This window comes from Apodemus sylvaticus, chromosome 9 (assembly GCF_947179515.1).
Source record: "Apodemus sylvaticus chromosome 9, mApoSyl1.1, whole genome shotgun sequence".
Lineage (NCBI taxonomy): Eukaryota > Metazoa > Chordata > Mammalia > Rodentia > Muridae > Apodemus > Apodemus sylvaticus.
In genome coordinates this window covers 18399402-18422420 of record NC_067480.1, presented here as the reverse complement: position 1 = coordinate 18422420, position 23019 = coordinate 18399402, and positions in this window count along the sequence as shown.

Below are 23019 nucleotides of genomic sequence, written 5' to 3'. Positions count from 1 at the left end.
GAGAACATCATACTAAGTGAGGTAACCCCGATTCAAAAGATCAATCATGGTATGCACTCACTAATAAGCAGATATTAGCCTAGAAACTTGGAATACCCCAAACATAATCCACATATTAAATGATGTCCAAGAGGAACGGAGGAGTGGCCCCTGGTTCTGGAAAGACTCAGTGCAGCAGTATAGGGGAATTCCAGAACAGGGAAATGGGAAGGTGTGGATGGAGGAACAGGGGGAGGGAAGAAGGCTTATGGGACATCTGGGGAGTGGGGACCCAGAAAAGGGGAAATCATTTGAAATGTAAATAAAAAACATGTTGAATAAAAAGAAAAGAAAAAAGAAAAAGCACCAGAAGAGTTCGGACTAGAATGCAGATGTCTGTCATAATTTGGATTGTGAAGATGACAGCTGAACAAGATTCCCGTTCCAGTGTAAAGTAACTGTATCATTCAGCAGTGATCTGCTAATCTGTGCTTTAGACTTCATGTCTGCATTTGAAATTGACAAGTAAAAACCCTAAAAATTATACTCAGAATATGACAAATCATTGTATTTAAAGCACTAACAAGACATTGCCCTTACAAAATTTTATAATATAGCCAATTTAATGTTCTTATGGTATAACTTAGAGTATATTTATGTTTATTTCTATAAAAAAATAAAATATCCAATAATAAGCCCCTAGTAACCATCAAATTATCAATTGCAGAGAAACTTCCTATAGCTGCATCTATTTATTTATCTATCATATATCTCTATCACTATTTATATCATGTACCTCTATCACTATCTCAATATCTATCTACATCTATATACCTGTACCTAAATATAGAAGAGGGAATCTCAAGAGGCCTCCTCATTAAACAATAGAAATACTATAGAAATCTATTGAGCACAGACAGTGAGATGAAGTGTCTTCTCCAGGACAGAGCACACATACTGGTTATCAAATACCAAATACTAAATGATCAATCCTAGAAGTATACATAAAATTAACATTACAGAAACTAAGCATGCTCTACCCATATTTTCAATAATATACATACATATGTCTATGAGAGAGAGAGAGAGAGAGAGAGAGAGAAAGAGAGAGAGAGAGAGAGAGAGAGGAAGAGAGGAGAGAGAGAAAAAAGAGGAGAGAGAGAATTAACTTTTAAAAGTGGTCACAAATTTGAAAGAGAGCAAGGACACATATATGGCAAGGGTTTGGAAGGAAGAAAATAATGGGAGAATATATGAATTGATAATCTTCCAATAAAAAACAAGTAATTTTAAACAATTATCACATATAGTTTGCAAAATGTAGCCATACCCAGATTGTAAATGGGAGTCTAATATTAAACATTTATTTTCTTTATTTTAAATATATGTTTTTAACTTAATTCAGTAAGTTTTTTATATAGCACATTTGTCTTTATATTAAGAGATATTATTTCGGTGAGTGAAGTGATGCATGAATAATTATCTTTTAAACTTTTACAAAGCTCATTCAAAACCTTTCAAGGCATAATTTCAGTCAGTTGAAAATAGAGTGGTGTATCTGATTTTAGTGGCTATAAGACAAGAAAAGAAATCAAATCGAAGTTTAAAGACAGTTTAATTTCTCTTTTACCTTCAAATTGATAACAAAAGTACACAATTATTGTGGATGTAACCCACCATTGAAAAGAAAGGTATATGTTCTAGATGCATTCTTGATGGGGAGTACAAAGGTAGTATAATATTGGTTTGGACTCCTTAAAATAGTCTCAATGGACAAGACGAGAGACACTGAGTAAGGACTATTGCAGTGATGTTAGTATTATGCTTTATCACGGAATGCCACTATCCATGTGATGTGCATCCCTAGGAGCAAGGGGGAATGATGAACAAGCAGGCATGCAGACACAGGTACAATGAAGCTAAGCTTGGATAGAGTTTCCTGACTATTGCAAAACAGTGCTTCACTGTTTTTATTAGGTCGAGGACAGGAGAAACGGTTTGCTAGTCTTTGTAGTAGGCCTATATGTGAGCAACCTTAGACTCTGAACTTCTGGGAGGAGGAAACCACAGTTGCTAGACTTTGCATGCACCAATCAATCTCTAATAACCATTTCTCCTGTTCCTCTTCGACCTCATCCTCATATTTCTTGTCCTTTTCATGACCTTGTTTACATGATGTGTTTGTATTAACATACATGTTCACAGGTGATAGGTATATAACCATGGGAAGAGGATGCGCATGCCTGTGTGTGTACCCATATGTGAAAGGGTAAGGTTCATGGTGGGAATCTTCCTAGATTGTCCTTCCACATTATACTTTGTACAGTCAAATGTAAAGCTTGCACATATGCTACGACTTACTAACTAACTTGCTACAGTGACCCCTTGTCTCTGTCTTTGGAGGTTGGAATAATAAGGTGAGCCAACCATACTCACCCCACACTTCTGGGTCCTGAGTATATAAACATATATTCTCCTGGTATGGTAATATTTCTATCCACTGAGCCATCCATTCTTTATTGACCTTTTTTAGTTGTCTCTTGAATACAGTACCTCTGATGATGTTTACTTTCTGAGTACTTGAATGCTCTCATCAGGAGTAGAGAATCTTGAAAATTGTTCACCTGGAATTACAATAAACCCAGGACAGAAAAAACTATTCTCACCAATAAAAGAACTTCTGGGGGTATCTCCATTCTTGACCTCAAGTTGTACTTCAGAGCACAGTCATAAAAAAAAAATGTGTGGTATTGGTACAGAGACAAACAAGTAGACGAATACGATGGAACTGAAGACCCAGAAATAAACCCACACACTGAGAGCATTCGTGATTTAATTTTTTTATTCGATATATTTTTTATTTACAGTTCAAATGATTTCCCCATTTCTAGACCCCCACTCCCCGAAAGTCCCATCAGCCCCCTTCCCTCCCCCTGTTTTCCTACTCAACCTTTCCCACTTCCCTGTTCTGGTTTTGCCCTATACTGCTTCACTGAGTCTTTCCAGAACAAGGGGCCACTCCTCCGTTCTTCTTGTACCTCATTTGATGTGTGGATTATGTTTTGGGTATTCCAGTTTTCTAGGTTAATATCCACTTATTAGTGAGTGCATACCATGATTCATCTTTTGAGTCTGGGTTACCTCACTTAGTATGATGTTCTCCAGCTCCATCCATTTGCCTAAGAATTTCATGAATTCATTGTTTGTAATGGCCGAATAGTACTCCATTGTGTATATATACAAAATTTTTTGCATCCACTCTTCTGTTGAGGGATACCTGGGTTCTTTCCAGCTTCTGGCAATTATAAATAGGGCTGCGATGAACATAGTGGAACATGTATCCTTATTACATGCTGGGGAATCTTCTGGGTATATGCCCAGGAGTGGTATAGCAGGATCTCCCCAATAAAAAGACATAGACTAACAGACTGGATAAGGAAACAGGACCCTACATTTTGCTGCATATAGGAAACACACCTAAATGTCAAAGACAAAAACTACCTTAGAGTCAAAGGCTGGAAGACAATTTTACAAGCCAATGGTCTCGGGAAACGAGCCGGAGTAGCCATTCTAATATCAGATACAATTGACTTTCAACATAAAGTCATCAAAAGAGACACTTCTTGCTGGTCAAAGGAAAAATCCACCAAGAACTTTCAATTCTGAACATCTATGCGCCAAATGCAAGAGCACCCTCATTCGTAAAAGAAACTTTACTAAAGCTCAAAGCACATATTTCACCTAACACAATAATTGTGGGGGACTTCAACACTCCACTCTCCTCAATGGGCTGATCAGGGTTAGGTATGAAATAATTTTACGAGTTTTTTGTTGTTGTTTTTGTTGTTGTTGTTGTTGTTTTTATAAAAGTACTTGTCTGTCAAACTGAAAGTTAAACATTTGCACTTTCCTTAGCTGGCCACACCACTGAGATGTAAAGAAAAGAACTTTCATTTCTTCTTCATTCTCTCCTGTTTTGTTGTTTTTTTATTTCCTTTGTTGTTCATTGATTTATTTTGTAGCCAGAATACCTGATAGGTAGGCTAATGAATGCCCACAGGTGTCCAGTAGTGGAGAAAAACTCATTTGAGAAGCAGTATTTTCTGGACTTTTAGTTTGAATATTATTTTCAATGTTAAAATGTTACCTACTTTAGACATAAGCTTTCCTTTTTGTTGATTGAGCAAAATGATTTTCACTTAGCTAATTTAAAGGAGGTTATATCTAAATTTCTTCATATCACTCTCTCATTCTTTGTGGAACTTAATCAAAATGTTTCTCTTGTAGTTTTTGTGAACTATTTACATAGCTATGTTCATGGCTATATAGCCTTTCAGTTAAGTAAGTGAGGAAGTATGTGGTTCAGACTTCCGACTGAGCTGAGGTTAAGAGCCTAGAAAAGCCATTTATTATGTAATATAGACTAGCTACATATTCACTGGAATTGCAAGAGGTTGATCTGAATCTGAATTATGTGGCTCTTTACTTATAATTTGTAAAATATGTAAAATAATAATTTCAAATACTATTTTCATTGATTCTTTGAAATTTTATATATTCATACAATGTATTTTGTCTAATATATTCCCTGTTCTTTCCCACCAGAATCTATCTACCCACCTCACTTCTGACTTTATATATTCTTCTAAAAATTACTATTGTTATCATTAATTATGATTTTACTAATATTATCCTATTTAGTCAAAACAGTGCTGACTTTGTGAGAATAGGTGAGGGGCTACCCACTAGGGCATGTGCGACCCAGTACCAGTCATATCCCCAAAGAAAACTTGAATGTTCCTTGTGCAAACATCTACTGCCAATGGCTCCTCATCTAGGGATTGGGCCTTTGGATCTCCACCTGTTTTCATGCTGTAATTTTGGGATGTATTGATCCTATAATGACCTTCTGTAGCAACCACCAGTGCTGGGAGTTGATGTGGGCATTAGTAATGCTATGTCTAGAAAACATTTCACAGGTCTCCCAATCTCCTAGTTCTTTTTTTTTTTTTATTATTGGATAATTCCTTTATTTACATTTCAGATGTTATCCCCTTTCCCAGTTTCCCATGGAAACATCCTATCCTATCCTTCCTCCCCCTTCTTCTATGAGGGTGCTCACCCACCCACCTACTCTGTTTCTCCACCCTGGTATTCCCTACACTGGAAAATTGAGCCTTCCCAGGACCAAGGGCCGCTCTTCCCACTGATGTCTAACAAGGCCATCCTCTGCCACAAATGTGGCTGGATCTATGGGTCCCTCCATGTGTATTCTTCGGTTGGTGGTTTAGTCCCTGGGAGCTATGGCGGGGGGGGGGGGATCTGGTGAGAACACAAATGTCAGCCCAGGCTACTATACCCAGCGAAACTCTCATTTACCATAGTTGGAGAAACCAAGATATTCCAAGACAAAAACAAATTTACACAATATCTTTCTGCAAATCCAGCCCTACAAAGGAGAATAGATAGAAAACTCCAACACAAGGATAGAAACTACACCCTAGAAAAAGAAAGTAATATTCTTTCAACAAACCCAAAAGAAGATTTGCCATACAAACATAATTCCACCTCTAACAACAAAAATAACAGGAAGCAATCATCAATTTTCCTTAATATCTCATAACATCAGTGGACTCAATTCCCCAATAAAAAGACATAGACTAACAGACGAGATATGTTATCAGGACCCAGCATTTTGCTGCATACAGGAAACACACCTCAGAAACAAAGACAGATACTACCGCAAAGTAGAAAACTGGAAAACAATTTTCTAAGCAAATGGTCCCAAGAAACAATCTGGAGTAGCCATTTTAATATTGAATAAAATTGACTTTCAACATAAAGTTATTAAAAAAGATAGGGAAGGACACTTCATACTCATTGAAGGAAAAATCTACCAAGAGGAACTCTCAATTCTGAACATCTATGCTCCAAACTTAAGGGCACCCACATTTATAAAAGAAACTTTACGAAAGCTCAAAACATTCATTACACCACACACAATAATAGTGGAAGATTTCAACAACCCACTCTCATCATGGAAACAGAAACTAAATAGAGACACACTGAAACTAACAGAAGTTATGAGCCAAATGGTTTTAACAGGTATATATACAACATTTCATCCTAAAACAAAAAATTTATCTTCTCAGCACCTTAGGTGACCATATAATCAATCATAAAACATACCTCAATAGATACCAGAAGATTGAAATAATTTCATGCATTCTATCAGATCACCAATTGACTAAGGCTGGTCTTCAATAACAACAAAAACAACACTAAGCCCATATACACGTGGAAGCTGAACAATGTTCTACTCAATGATAACTTGGTCAAGGAAGGAACAAAGAAAGAAATTAAAGACATTTTAGAAGTTAATGAAAAACGAAGGCACAACATACCGATACTTACAGGACACAATGAAAGCAGTGATAAGAGGAAAACTCAGAGCTCTGAGTGCCTCCAAAACAAAGTGCAGAGAACATACACTAGCAGCTGACAGCATACCTGAAAGCTCTAGGAAAAAAAAAGAAGCAAATACACTCAAGAGGCGTAGACAGTAGAAAATCATCAAACTCAGGGCTGAAATCAACCAAGTAGAAACAAAAAAGAGCTATAGAAAGAATCATCCTAACCAGGAGCTGGTTCTTTGAGAAAATAAGATCTCAAAGATATTTTAAGAAAATATCTTTGAGAAGATAAACCCTTAGCCAGACTAACCAGAGGGCACAACAGTATCAAAATTAACAAAATCAGAAATGAAAAAGGAGACCTAACAACAGAAACTGAGGAAATAAGAAAGATATCATCAAATCCTACTACAAAAGTCTATATGCATCAAAACTGAAAAATCTGGATGAAATGGATAACTTTCTAGACAGATACCAGCTATCAAGTTAAATCAGGATCAGATAAACCAATTAAACAGTCCCATAACTCCTAAAGAAATAGCATTAGTCGTTAATATTCTCCCAACCAAAACAAAAAAAGCCCAGGACCAGATGATTTTAGTGCAGATTTCTATTAGACATTCAAAGAAGTCCTAATACCAGTACTCTTCAAATTATTCCACAAAATATAAACAGAAGGAACACTAACCAGATTATTCTATAAATCTACAATTATGCTTATACCTAAACCACACAGACTCAATAAAGTTAGTTCTTATATTCTTTCTAAACATCTCTTCATCATATCCCATTTGTTTTGGATAATGTATACCTTGATAAAGGTGTTCTTTCTATAGGTGAGTACTTTTGGGTGTGTACCAATAGGTTTTAAAAACAATTTTTTCATGCAATATATTTACTCATGTTTTCTCCTTCCCCAACCCGTCCCAGATCTTACCCTCAGGACCATTTTCATTGCAACCAATTTCATATTATTTTATTTGAAGAATTAAGGGTAATTTCTTTGGTTGTTCAATACCAATGGAGAAGGTTCTGTTGAATAGTACCCTCTATACTTCTTATTTTTCTTAATCCACATTTTATCATCCCAGAGGAGGCTTTTAAACTTGAGGACACACAGATGATTTGTTTAAAATTAAATCAATATTATACAGATGCTCTGAAATGAACACTCAAAAATCAAGGGCTTACAAAGGCTGTTCAAAATTTTGGAGCAGAATGGACCGTATTGGCAAAATATATGTAAAAAGTTTGGGGTGATAAAGTAGTTCTTTTTTCCTTTTATAGGATAATTAGGGTTTTTTTTCAGAATTTCTAATCACAAAGGTATTGAATACAACCTCACTCATCCCAACAAAACTATGAACACTGAGATTTATCATGCTTCTCACCAACTTTGTAGCTGCACAAAATGTTAAGAATCTCCATTGTCTTTATCAGTTAAGAAATATGTACCTACACACAGGATATAGTTAATTTTCATTCACATTAGGAATGTAGATGAACTGTATTGTTTTCTTTATTTTGTTCTTACCTGTCAGAGCGTTAAGCGCATCAACTTGAGAAGTGTTGTGGAATACATTCACTTCATCTTACTTAGTGACACCATTTGTGCTTCTTGTTGGCTGCAGTGCTATGAGCTATGTACACGCATTAAAAAATTCTATCAAATACAAATTTTCACATATATAGCATCTGGTATTTAGGTATAAACAGATGGCTCTACTACAGATGTTTTCAGATATTTTGCTACTGATCCACTGTAGCTCATAAATCATGATTACATCCAGAAGAAGAACCTGATGTTTAAGAAAATAAATGTAAAACTTTCTTAGTAGTTATATAAAATTATAATGATTTTACATACACATATACAAACATGCATCTGTATTTAAAGACAACTCATGTACATTTAACTAGCCACTTTTACTTTACAATTTCTATTATACTCAGAGGTTATAAAGGACAAAGCGACAAGCCAAATATATATTAAAGAGGATGTCAAGCGTGCTCAGAGATAACTAGTGTTAATTTTGAACTTTGTGTGTGACAATTTCTTTTCTAATATTATTTTTTTAGAAAGGCTCTGTTTTTTCCCCCATTTTACTTCATACATAGAGGAATTTTGTCTGTGTGTATAAATGCACACAAGGTACAACAGTTTTGGAGGCTAGAAGAGAGATTGGATTCCCCAGGACTGGAATTACAGCGGGAATCCAATATATATCATCTTGAAGAGTACTCAGTGCCTTTAAGCACTGTGGCCTTTATCTACTCTGAAACTGCTTTTAAAAATATGTATTAATATTTATATATACTTCCACAGCTCAACATGCTATAAGGCAAAATAAAATATTCCCCATATAAAGTGCATGTCATATTGCATATATTTTATTAGAGGCTTACATTTTTATAGCAACTAAAAGAAGAAATGAATAGGATAAAATTCTAGTTTTAGACATAGGGAAGAGGGATTCTTAAAGTTCAAATTAACCTGTAAGTTTACAAATAATATTTTAAGTTTGCAAGGTATCCATATCATCTTACATGTAGATCAACATCTCAAATTTCTAACAATTTTAACCTCAGTTATCTTGATATTATGAGGACCTACACATGTCATGTCTTTGACAAAGGTATTTCCAAACCTTTCATAAACAGAATGACAAAGTAGGCAACCGAGGCATCTGTACAAACATACTTGAGAGCTGAATTATTGTAATTCCTTACTCTTGTCTTTGCTTACCTCATGGGCATTTTACTGCCCACACTGGAACACTTGATGAAGATTTTGCTAATTATGCAAATGAAAATTTGCCTAAGAGCCATCTATCTAAACAACTTACACATTTGTTTTAAATTCTCAGAAATTTTCTGCCAGATGGAATGAATGTCAGAGACTTTTGTAAGTGCCTAATGGTTGAAAGCATAAATTTAAAGAATGTTGATGTGCAAAATTGCAAGCAGGGAGGGAAAGAGAAAGAAAGCAAGGTCACACAGTTAAGTGTTCTTTAGATTTTATGATGCATTAAAATACTATATTAGAAATCTTTGATAAAAATTATGGTTTGCTGTAGATTATAATAAATCAAGACACAAAGATATTTGTAGGCATTTTTCTCCATGCTGATCATCACTAAATGTTTGTCTTCAGGGATGTTGTTTATTGTTCTGTCATCCTTTCCCTTCTGTGATAATACCACAGCAAAGTTCACCATTAGACTGACTAGGTTGTCTCACTTCTCCCTTACAGAGACTCTGACTAAACATGTCCACAATAATGTATTGGATTCAATTTTGCCACGGGCCTATGTCCTAACTGTTGCCAATATGGTAGAGACTTCAAGTTTTTTTTCCACTTATTTATTTATTTATTACCTGTTTTCTCAAGTTACACAACTGCCATTGGTGACCACAATAAAGCCTGTATAACTTATCAAATGATGAAGCCAAGGTTGTGATAGTCCTCTAAGGTCTTCACATATTATAGTTGAACTAGTTGCTTGCATGCATTCATTCATTGGTAATTTCATCTGTGTATATAATGTATTTCAACAATGCACATCCCCATTGTCCTCACATTTCTCCTGTACTCATTGAAGCTTTTCTTCTTGGTGCCACTCCTACTTTCACGGCTTGTTTCCTGACCCACTGTGTTTGTTTAGAGAATGATTTGTTATCATGGGTTGTTCACACCAATTAAAAAGTTCATTGAAAAAGATGGATGAAATATGAATTATTTTCCTGACAGATAATCTGTGTATCATTTTGGTTTAGTTCATAGAAACTTTTTTTTTGTATTTCATGAGCAAACTAATCTCAACATGGTTATATGATTGTAGATATACTGAAGATATTTAAATGCAGAAATAGACAAATGACCTCCAACTACTTTTTAAATAGGTTATTTTATTTATTAACATTCTAAATGTTATTCCCCATCCTGGCCCCCCTTCCAGAGTTCTTCACCCCATTTCCTCTTCCCTTTGCCTTTGAGAGAGTGCTCCCCCACCCACCAACCCAGTCCCTCACTTACCTACTCACTACCTCACTCCCCTCCCCAAGCCTCCTCCTTTCCTGGGGCATCAAGTCTTTGCAGATTAGTACATCCACTCCCACTGAGGCCAGACAAGGCACTCCTTTTTTATGTGCCAACGGTCACTGACAAGCCCATGTATGATCTTTGGTTGGTGGCTTAGACTCTAAGCGCTCCCAGGGGCATAGGTTAGTCAATATTGTTGTTCTTCTTATGAGTCTGCCATCCCCTTCAGCTCCTTCAATCCTTCCCCTAACTCTTCCCTAGGGGTCCCCAAACTCAGTCCAATGTAAGTATCTGCATCTCTCTCAGTCAGCTGCTGATAGAGCCTGTCAGAGGACAGCCATGCTAAATTCCTGTCTGCCAAGAAAGCATGGCATCAGTAATGGTGTCAGGGTTTGATGCCTGCACATGGGATGGATCCCGAATAAGGGTCGTCACTGGATGGCCTTTCTTCTCTGCTCCATTTTTGTTCCTGGCTTTTCTTTAGATAGGAACAATTCTGGCTCAAAAATTTCAATGATGGGTGGGTGGCCTCATATCTCAACTGGGCTTCTGCTGACTGGGCTCCACTAGAAGAAAAAAAACAATATATAGAATTTATAGATGAATAACAAAAAAGGAGGTTTTTCAATTTTTTTAAGTTTAACTGGTATATACAGAACAAAATTTTAAACTTTCTTCTTTTAGAATATTTACATTATCTTCATCGGTAAAGGCCTACAAGTAGTTATTTTTGAAATCTTTCATACTTATTTCATCAATCAGATATAGAGATTCCTTAGATAAATTAATCATGGGGCAAAGTAAATTCTGATAATTTCATTACTGACCATATACAGACAGCAGTAGATCGGTAGGCAGATATAAGTATTGTTCTAAACTTTATTTTTACTAAGTTATTATCTATAATCTATCAACTGCCTAGCATTTATTTAGCTACTTGTCTATTCATCTAACTATTGAGCTTTCATCTATTTGGTTTTCAATAAATTTGTGCATCACTTACCTTTTACCTATTTATCTGATGATTAATTTTGGTAGGTAATCATGGAGCTGGCCTGCTTTAGCTGCCTTGAGATGCATGTATCATAGGCATCTTAGATTAGAGTATATGGCTCCTGGGCACTGTGTGCCTTTCAGCTCCTGAGAAACTGAGACACTACCTGAAGCAGCGAAGGACTCACATCATCTGTGATTCTCTGCATTCTCTAGAAGCCAGTGAGGCGTATAGAAGTTTGACAGGATAAATATTCTTTATTTTTTTAAAAAAATTATTGGATATTTTCTTTATTTACATTTCAAATGTTATCCCCTTTCCTGGTTCCCTCCTGAAACTCTCTATCCCCTCCCCACTTCCCTGCTTCTATGAGGGTGTTCCCCCACCCACCCAATACTGCCTCCCCACCCTTGAATTCCCCTACACTGGGGCATTCGACCAAGGGCTTCTCCTTCCATTGATGCCCAATAAGACCATCCTGTGCTACATATGCAGCTAGAGCCATGGGTCCCTCTATGTGAACTCACTGGTTTGTGGTTTAGTCCCTGGGAACTCTAGGGGGGATCTGATTGGTTGATATTATTGTTCTTCCTATAGGATTACAAACCCCTTCAACTCCTTCAGTCTTTTCTCTAACTTCTCCATTGGGGACCCCATTGGGGACCCTGTGCTGAGTTCAATGATTGTCTTTGAGCATCTACCTCTGTATTTGTCAGGCTCTGGCAGAGCCTCTCAGGAATGAGTAAGATCAAAACCTCAGGTGATAGCAGATGCTGGTGAGGATGTGGAGAAAGAGGAACACTCTTCCATTGTTGGTGGGATTGCAAGCTGGCACAACCACTCTGGAAATCAGTCTGGTGGTTCCTCAGAAAATTGGACATAGTATTATCTGATGATCCAGCTATACTACTCCTGGGCATATACCCAAAATATTCTCCAACATATAACAAGGACACATGCTCTACTATGTTCATATCAGCCTTAAGTATAATAGCCAGAAGCTGGGAAGAACCCAGATGTCCTTCAAAGAGGAATGGATACAGATAATGTGGTACATTTACACATTGAAGTACTACTCAAGTACTAAAAGCAATGACTTCATGAAATTCTTAGGCAAATGGATGGAACTAGAAAATATCATCCTGAGAGGTAATCCAATCACAGAACACCCATGGTATGCACTCATTGATAATCGGATTCTAGCCCAAAAGCTTGGAATATCCAAGATACAATTCATAGACCACATGAAGCTCAAGAAGAAGGAAGACCAAAGTGTGGATGCTTCCATCCTTCTTAGAATGGGGAACAAAATACTCACTGAAGCAAATATGGAGACAAAGTATGGAGCTGAGACCAAAGGACAGACTATCCAGAAACTGCCCCATCTGGGCATTCATCCCATATACAGTCACCAAACCCAGACACTGTTGTGGATGCCAAGAAATGCGTGCCGACAGGATCCTGATATGGCTGTCTCCAGGATAAATACATTTAGACATTAATCTTGTATAATGTGTAAAACTTGCAAATGTCATTGGTCTTGGCAACTTCTGTTGTATTCTTCCTGGTATAAGGGTCGGTAATTCACTGAAGAATGATACCCTAGACTCAAATAATATGCAAAGGCAAAGAGTGTTAATTCTGAAGAAATCCAACATGTATAGTCTACATTTTATCAAGACAGAAGATAGCTGTGTATGCTTGGTAGCTTTAAAGCCTATTTGTATAGGGTGGGTGACTTTTACCTTTCTTTCCCGTGTGTGGTTGATTATATCTCCAGGGATATAGGTCAAGATTCTGGAGAACTGTGAGGTCTTTTTGGACCTGTTGCTGAACTATTCTTGGCTCAGGCTTGGCTCAGGCAGGTGGTAGGGAAACTCCTGGCAGCTCTTGATTGGCTGGCTGTGTGGGGTGATTATTCCTGGGATTGACTTGTTTTGGATTTTTTCAGTTGTGGGAAACAGAACCTCAGGTCTAGTCTTCTGAATTGCCAGTTTTTAAAAATTATCAGTTTGTTTTTTCACACTTCTTTATAGCTATGTGATACACACTTGCACCATATGTCACTAGCTTGGAAAGCTTATGTGGGAAGATGCTTATCCATTCTTGGTTGCATCACTGCAGTATTGATACCCATCATTTCATTCATGATATATTGACTGTATCTATTTGACTGGCTCACCCAGTTATAAGAGGTTGGTAAATTGGGATCTGAAGAGGATATTTTGTACATACTACATGCTGTTAGTACAAATTATAGGAATAATAAAATCATTTTTCAAACAAAATTTAGAATAAGAATACATGCTAAAAGATATTAAGTAACATCACACACATATTCATACATGCACATAAAGTTAATCAGTCTAGGCTTTATTGTAGACTTTTTAGGATTGTTTTTATTTTATTTCCAATTGTTTTTAACTACTAAATCAACATAGTAGTTCACTGTGAAATGTGTGATTGGAATATCTCAAGTTTTTACTTATTAAATAGTTTGTGTTCAGACAGAATTGAGACTATGAAAAATTAACTGTATTTCATATGCATGTAGACTTACCTAATAGAATATAAACAACAAAATATGACCTAAGATATTTTGGATCACAAAGTTTTGCATAGATGCTATAAAGCAAAGCAAAGCAAAGCAAAACAAGCACAAAAACTACACATGTATGTGGTTTGCTTTCATCACTACAATAATAATAAGAACAATAACCAAGATGATAAACAGGAAATAGTAATTTTGTATTACAGTTTTGGAGAGTTCAGGGCATCATCAGTAAATCACCTCTGGTAAAACATGTGGTAAAACATGCTGTTTCTGGGTCCCTGCTGGGCATAAAAGGGAAAGGAAAGGAAAGGAAAGGAAAGGAAAGGAAAGGAAAGGAAAGGAAAGGAAAGGAAAGGAAAGGAAAGGAAAGGAAAGGAAAGGAAAGGAAAGGAAAGGAAAGGAAAGGAAAGGTAAGGTTGTGGTCACAGAGTCTATTAGAGACACTCCTTTCAGACTCCATAATTTATTTCAAGTAATATTTCCATACTATTTATCTCCCACCACTCAATGCCTTCATGCTGGAAGCCAGCTTTTTTTTTATTCGATATATTTTTTATTTACATTTCAAATGATTTCCCCTTTTCTAGCCCCCCACTCCCCGAAAGTCCCATAAGCCTCCCTTATCTCCCCCTGTCCTCCCACCCACCCCTTCCCACTTCCCCGTTCTGGTTTTGCCGAATACCGCTTCACTGAGTCTTTCCAGAACAAGGGGCCAATCCTCCTTTCTTCTTGTACTCATTTGATGTTGTGGATTATCCTTTGGGTATTCCAGTTTTCTAGGTTAATATCCACTTATTAGTGAGTGCCAGCTTTTAACCCACAGACTTTGGACAAACATGCAAACAGAAATCTCCATGTGCTTTATAGTATCACAAAGTAAACACTTGCTTAAAAAATGGAAGAGCTTGTGGGTATTTGAAAGAAACCATGAAACATAAAGGAATATATAAGTAGCAACCTGAAATTCTAAATTCTAGGCTTTCTCAAATATTTGATGACTTACACAGATGTTGATAAACATCAAAAGATCTCTGTGGGGGCACCAGGAAAGGGGACAACATTTGAAATGTAAAAAAGAATATATCTAGTAAAAAATAAATATTTCTTGTTTCTCTTATAGGGAATCCTAGTTGTGATGAAATAATTCTACAAACACATGTGGTGTCAAAATTGTTTCTTTTAGCTTCCAGATTATACTTTATGATTAAGGAAGACAAACTCAAAGCATGAACGTAGAGGCAGGAACTGAACCAGAAAGAATGTAAGAATACTGCTTAGTTCCTTGCTGCCTTTGGCTTGTTCAGCTGCCTTTATGGAGGTCAGGTCCACCTAAATATAGCCACAGTGGGCTGGGTCTTCGTACATAAAATAGCAATAATGAAAATGCACAGTCATGTCCACAGGGCATCCTGAAAAGAGCAACTTTCAATCGAGGCTCCTTCTTTCTACTTATTTCAAGTTTATTACCAGAGCCAGCTATCGATGAATCAAGCAAATAATATAAATCAGCTATTGTTATAATTTTAATATGACTTGTACCAAGCATGCTCAAATATTGGAGCCTTTCTGTGTAGCTGACGATTCTACTTCGGTGATGACGGACTCTTTAGGGTCTAGAGAAGGGGAGCTTGCTGGAGGAAATACAACACTGGGAACATGAGGTTATGGTTCCTTCCTAGCCCTGATTTGTTTTTGTCTTCCTTTCTATGTCAGAGTCTGCTTTATGGCTGCTGTGAGGTGTGCAGCCACCTCACATGCCTATAACCTCAATATTCTGTCTGACATCATGTTGAAAACAAATGTCCCAGCCAGCTTAGAGGTGAAGACCTGAAACCATGAGCCATAACTAATCTGTTTTCATTCAAGTTGTTTACTGTCAGCAGTTTCAAAAAAATTCAGCATAAGAACTTTAAGCTTTATTTATATTTTATGTTATCTAAATTATTATTAATAATATTATTTTATGTATGTGTATATCTATATACTAGCACGCATCTGTGGAGCCCACAGAGGACAGAAGAGGGTGTTGCACTCCCCGTAACTGAAGATACAAATGGTTGTGTGTCACCATGCAGGTGCTAGGGATTTAACTTGGATTCACTGATTGAACATTGCTGTGCCTTTTCTGTTTTAATTTGTAAACAAAAGGGCTTTATTCAATTAGAGTTTTGGTGCCTGAGTGCTCTTTATTTTATTTTATTTTATTTTATTTTATTTTATTTTATTTTATTTTATTTTACTGGATATTTATTTATATTTCAAAGTTTCCCCTTTCCAGGTTTCTCCTCCAGAATCTCCCTATCCCATCCTCCCTTCCCCTGATTCTCTGAGAGTGTTCCCCACCCACCCAACTGCCTACTCCTGACTCCTCACCCTGAATCCCCTACACAGGGCATCGAGCCTTCACAGGACCAAGGGTCTCTCCTCCCATTGATGTCTGACAAGGCCATCCTCTGCACCATATGCAGCTGGAGCCATGGATCCCTCCATGTGTACTCTTTGGTTGGTGGTTTAGTTCATGGTGCTGAGTCATCTATCTATTCCTGAGTTTATAGTATTTTAATAGCACCTTAAGGTCAAAACATTAATTTTTTTCATGGCACATGCAATTTTAAGATTATTTGTTTATTTCTTTGTGAATGCATGCTTCTTTACTACTTTAACATATAATTATTTTATGATGCATTAATATTCTTATTTGGGGCATAGATTTTAAACTACACAGGTCTCTAAAATAGTTACCCAACTGTGTAATGAGGAAGTAACTATTAAAATGTGATTATGTTTGAATCCTTTAGAGGGAGCAGTGAACCTCTGGTACAGTATAGCCATAGTCAGGATCATAATAGAAATATAGACTTATACTACTCCACTCTAGATAGTAGAAAATGTTGCCATTTATGACAAAATTTGGGTAGAATTTCTGAAAATAACAAAATTAAAATGACATATTTTGATATTCCCAGTATCCAGCATATTGGAAACACAGGCATGTAATATTTCCACTATAGTAGAAAATTCTACTAGACAATGTGATTTGGATATTGTTAAATTTTTTTAACAATATTGAATTGAATATGTTGAATAATGGTTACTTCTTGCTTTTATACATTTCTTAATGTCAAATTATACTTAGAGCTATAAACATGTAGCAGATACCATTAACCTTGGAAAATATGTTCTTTAGTGTAATTAAAAATAGAGACTTAAAGGTATATTTTAATATGGACAGCATGCCATTGCCTTAGTTTTTTAAGCATTAAAAATCCTGAACTCAATAATGATTTGTAAGGCACTGTGTTTCTAGAATTCCAAATATTATTAATAGTTTAACATGTGGACTGCTCTGCGATAGGAGATACTTAGCTGATGAAATATTGTTTCTAGGGATGTTGAAATTCCTAGAAGAGATTAGAATTTAAATTTGTTAAGTGAGAATGCTCACCTTGACACATTGAAGTGAGCATGCTCTAAACTTATGAGGATTGGAGGAAAAATAAAGGGGAAACAGTTTGTTACCTTTGTCTCCAAGACCCAGATCACACCCCTGCTCTTAGACACGAGCGCTTATGCTTCCTGGTCTTTGGATACAGGTTCAGACTTGCACCATATCCATAGCTGTGATCAATAAGAATTCTCAGCAACTTAGATTTAAATCATATTCTTCTGTAGCTTGAAGATGAGGGATCCTCAATCATCTACATTTTCTAAATATGTAGATTTATGTCTATAATATTATTCTCTCTCTCTTTCAGCTGATAACTGAAGTTTTTATTTCTTTGAAGAATGATACAAACTTTTGTACCAAGAGATAGTCTACAGAAATAAAATTTTAACAACTAGTTTTAGGAGTTGGTCTTGCCATATAATTTAGCTAAGAGATGTAAGCAGAATAATCGTATTCTAAAAGAGGGTACAGTTTATACAGGCATGCAAAAATAGGTGTGTGTGTGTGTCTCTGTGTGTGTGTGTTATTTATCTTATTCATTCATAGTAAAACTACCATCTAAGTGGCTTCTGCGTGGTACTTTTTAGCTTTTTTAAAATTATCTTCAAACTTTTTTTTTTTTTTTTACAGTCCAGTCATTATCCCTCTCCCAGTTCACCCTCCGACAGTTCCTCATCCCATTCCTCCTCACCTTATCTCCAAAAGGATAGCTCGCTTCAGACCTCCCCACTCACTGCGCTCTGAAGTCTCTTGAGGGTTAGAGGTGCCTCTTCTCTCACTGAGGCCAGGCTAGGCAGTCCTCTGCTGTATGTATGTCAGGGGCCTCCTATCAGCTAGTATATGCTGCCTGGTTGGTGGCTCAGTGTCTGAGACATCTCGGGGGTCCAGGTTATTTGAGACTGCTGGTCTTTCTATGGGGTCACCCTCCTCCTCAAATTCTTCTAGCCTTTCCCTAATTCAACCACAGAGGTCACAGACTTCAGTCCATGGTTTGTGTGTAAGTATCTGCCTCTGTCTCAGTCAGATGCTTGTTAGGCCTCTCAGAGAGCAGCCATGGTGCGTTCCTGTATTTAAGTACACCATAGCATCAGTAATAGTGTCAGGCCTTAGGGGCTCTCCTTGAGCTGGATCCAATTATGGGCCAGTCACTGGACCTTCTTTCCCTCAAGCTCTTCTCCATTTTTGTCCCTGCAGTTCTTTTAAACAGGAACAATTCTGGGTCAGAATCTTTGACTGTGGGATGGCAACCCCATCCTTCCACTTGATGCCCTGTCATTCTACTGGAGGTGAATTCTACAAGGTTCCTCTCCACACTGTTGGAGATTTCATCTAAGGTCCTTCCCTTTGAGTCTTGAGTGTCTTTCACCTCCCAGGTCTTTGATACATTCTACAGGGGATCCGACCTACCTTCCACCTCCCTCCTCCTGAGGTTGTAAATTTCCATCCATTCTGCTGGACCTCAGGGTTTCACTCCTGTCCCCAACCGCTACCTAATATCTTATCATCTGGAAATCAATCTGGAGTTTCCTCAGAAAATTGAATATAGATCTACCTGAAAACCCAGCTATACTAGTCTTGGGTATATACCCAAAAGATGCCCCACCATGCCACAGGGCCACATGCTCTACTGTGTTCATAGCAGCCTTATTTCGGATACCTGGAAGCTGGAAACAAGCAAGATGCCCCACAATAGAAAAATGGATACATAAAATGTGGTTCATTTACACAATGGAATACTCATTCAGCTATTAAGAACGAGGACATCCTGAGTTTTTCCAGAAAAACTAGAAAATATCATGCTTAGTGAGGTACCTCAGACCCAAAATGATACACATGGTATGTACTCACTAATAAGCAGATATTATCTAAAAATGTACAGAAGACCCAGGATACAATTCACAGAACTCAAGAAGGTTAATAAGCTGAAGGGCCAAGTGAGCATGTTTCAATCCCATTTGGGAGGGAGAAGAAAGCAATCATGGGCTACAGAGGGAGGGACTGGGTGAGGGAGCGGAAAGGAACAAGAAAGGAGGACTTTTCAAAGTTTTGAGAATTACGAATTATAGTAACGTTGGTTTGTTGCACACATTATATCCACAAGATTAGTGAGATGATTTTAGTTCTCATACTGACATGCATCTAAGTATGTTATTTGGAAGATGTAGATTCATTGAGAATTTTTGCAGGCAAAATAAAAACCAGGAGATGATGGTGTTCTAAATGTCTTCAAACTTAAGGTTGTTTAATGTAGACGTTGTTGGTACTGTTTTTCTTTAAAGTTATTAATGCTTATTTTAGAAGACCTTTACTCATTCATTGATGTCATTTGTAAAATAGAGAAAAAGAAACTTTTCCCTCCCTTTTTTCTTTCCTCTCTCATCTCCGTTTTTCTAAATACCTTTATATTTTTAGTGGATTACTATGTGAGACCTATTTAAAAAAATGGGAGAGGATTAAATACTTGCAAATTTAGAAGTTTTAATTAATAGTAAAAATCTTTCTAGATAAATTGTATGTTGTATGTAAGTATTTACATATATATTAATGGGCTTTTTCAAGAATCTTTACTAGACCATGTTAATTTTACTTTTTTTATTTACTATGGTTTGAAATTTCTTGGTAGTTTTGTTCATCCTGAAACCCTATGGGAAGGCATATAAAATGTAAGAACATTAGCAACTAACATATTATATACAGAAATGTACTCTCCTGACTCACAGATAATATAGTACTTTTCTTGATTTACTAAGAGAATAAAGCTGGTGGAGGAGTAATAGCAAATATATACCCTGAATATATTTCCATAGTGTTACTTTTCCTATGGCTCATCACTTTATAACTGAATTGAATGCCAAAAACTGAACAAACTTTGAGCCAGCATCAGCAATTTTGTAACTACTCAAAATCTATATAGTCTTGCTATTATTTTATTTTAGATTGTAACCTTTATTAGTATCTGAGGTAAATCTGAGGTTACCTCACTATTGATCATTCAAAGTTGCTGAATTGTTGTGGATGGAGAATTATCTCAGAGAGAGATAAGGATTAAGTCATTTAGCACAGAGAAGCTATCTCCAAGCATCAGAATTCATTACATTGTAACATATTCCATTTTATTAAAAATCCCATGGCAAAGATTAAAAAAACATCTTAAGGTCACTTTAAATAAAAGTGTGGATGCTATTATATAGTCAGGAACCTTCTAGATTACAAAGACATGGATAAGCCATGCTAGAGATAATCAAGTTAATCAGAGCAGAACAGTTATTTCTCCTTGCCTTCCTGGACATTTACTATCTGTGTTCATTCTTCATACTTCCATGTAGGCTCAGATTTTCAAAAACTTATTTTTAATAAGAGTTCTTAAATGTTTTAACATCCCTTTTAGCCAACCATACCCCCAAGACATAGTGGAAAGGAATGGTTAATAGAATAAAGGATGTGGACTTGCTTAGAATGATTTTTTTGAAGTAGATCCAATCTGTGTTATCAGGATATCAGCCATTCAGTTCATACAAACCAGCAGATGCTCCATCCACTGCTTAACTCAAATCATGAATCAGCAATCTCAGGACTCTCAAATGCTATTCACAGAGCAGCAATGGCAGGTCTATCCAGAAGAAATCACAAGGCTCCACCAGTCAGCACAAGTCCATGGAAGCAGAAAGAAGTTTCTGGAACACCACCAATGTTTTTTGGTGTGATTCTCTCTATGAAATCATGACAATGACCAACAAAGAATGATATGGAAAATCAATACCACCCAGCATACATAGTCTGCAAAGGCCAGCATCAGCAAAACCCACTGATGACCAATAAAGAATAGCAGTGTACCAATATGATTCAGTATTGTACATTACCTATTGGGCTATATTTATATCCAAACATCCTTTGGATATATTTGACCCTTTCCAAGCATCATGAGTTCTTTCAAGCATCTGCTATAGCAAAATATCACATGTCATTTTTCCATGCTGCCTTCTTGGACATTTACTATCTGTGTTCATTCTTCATACTTACATGTAGGCTCAGATTTCTAGATAAATTGTATGTTGTGTGTAAGTATTTACATATATATTAATGGGCTCTTTCAAGAATCTTTACTAGACCATGTTAATTTTATTTTTTTATATTTACTATGGTTTGAAATTTCTTGGTAGTTTTGTTCATCCTGAAACCCTATGGGAAGGCATATAAAATGCAAGAACATTAACAACTAACATATTATATACAGAAATGTACTCTCCTGACTCAAAGATAATAAAGTACTTTTCTTGATTTACTAAGAGAATAAAACTGGTGGATGATTTTTTGTTTGTTTTTTGTTTGTTTATTTTGTTTTTTAACAAAACATCCTCACATGTGTCTGCTTCAGCAAAAACATGCTCTCATAAGGTAATTTCTAGAAAAACATCATATGATATAACTGAGTCTTCAAAGAAACCAGAAATTTCTACTTCACTTCCCACAATTCTCTGTGATCTTAGCAAAACCTGACCTATGTAACACTCCTAAACTGGTATTAATTTAGTATCAGGCATGAATAAAGATGGACTATGTAATTTTGAGTCCCATTTTACATATTGTGGTTACTAATTTTTAGCTACATAGGTCCCTTTACCTTGAGTGGTAAAATTGATACACAAGTAGCCTTTATTTACAGATCACTGAAACTTAAATCAAGAGGAGAGAGAAGAGAGGGCATGGAGTAGAGTTGTAATTTATGTAATTATGTAAATTATGTATAAACAAGCACTTGAATCTAATTTAATCATGGTAGCTGAATTCATAAGAATGGAGGTTTACAAGTTATGCTCAGTACAATAGATCCTGAACTGCACTCATTAAGTGATCTACTTTATGCCATTTTTTGAGACATTTTTGTATCCTATGTAGTCTGGATTGTTGCTCCTTCCTGGAATTATTCTTTCTTCCTATTTTGGTATCAAATCCACTGTAATAATTTAACTACTCTTGGTTGTTTAAAAATGGGTTGGTGTAGTCAGAAGAATCAGAAATATGTTAAAATTACTTCTAGAAGCTGTGGTTCTAGTTCCCATGGAACTCATTGGTTTATCCTGGCAGCCAAAGTCCAACATGCACTGCTCATCTGGATGCTAAGTCACATGCATTAAATTTTCTGAGCTGTGGTGAGTTAATATGAATAAAGTTACTTGCAATTCCTCCTACTTTCTTGTTTTTATTTTTATCTACTTTTCTTAATTGGATTGAGTTATTGGATTGGACAGAATACAACCAATTGGGCTTATATTGGAGCTAATTCCAGAGTTAGCAAGATAAGGCCCATGTAAGTGCCGTGGGTAGCCATATTTAATTTTTGCATTTTGTTTCCCTTTTTGACAATGAGATTATCAACGTCAAATGCCCGGTATACTCATGGATCAGAATTATGGTTTCTGGACCTGGTATCGTCAGAAACAACAAGTATAGAGTTTTACCAACCGGACTGCCTGTGTTTAGCTCAAATGTGAGGTGAACAATGATGCACCAGTGAGCATGTCCAACTAGGTGGAGAAAAGCTTGCAATGTTTGATCTATAAACAGAGGCCTATAGATGACTGAGGAAGC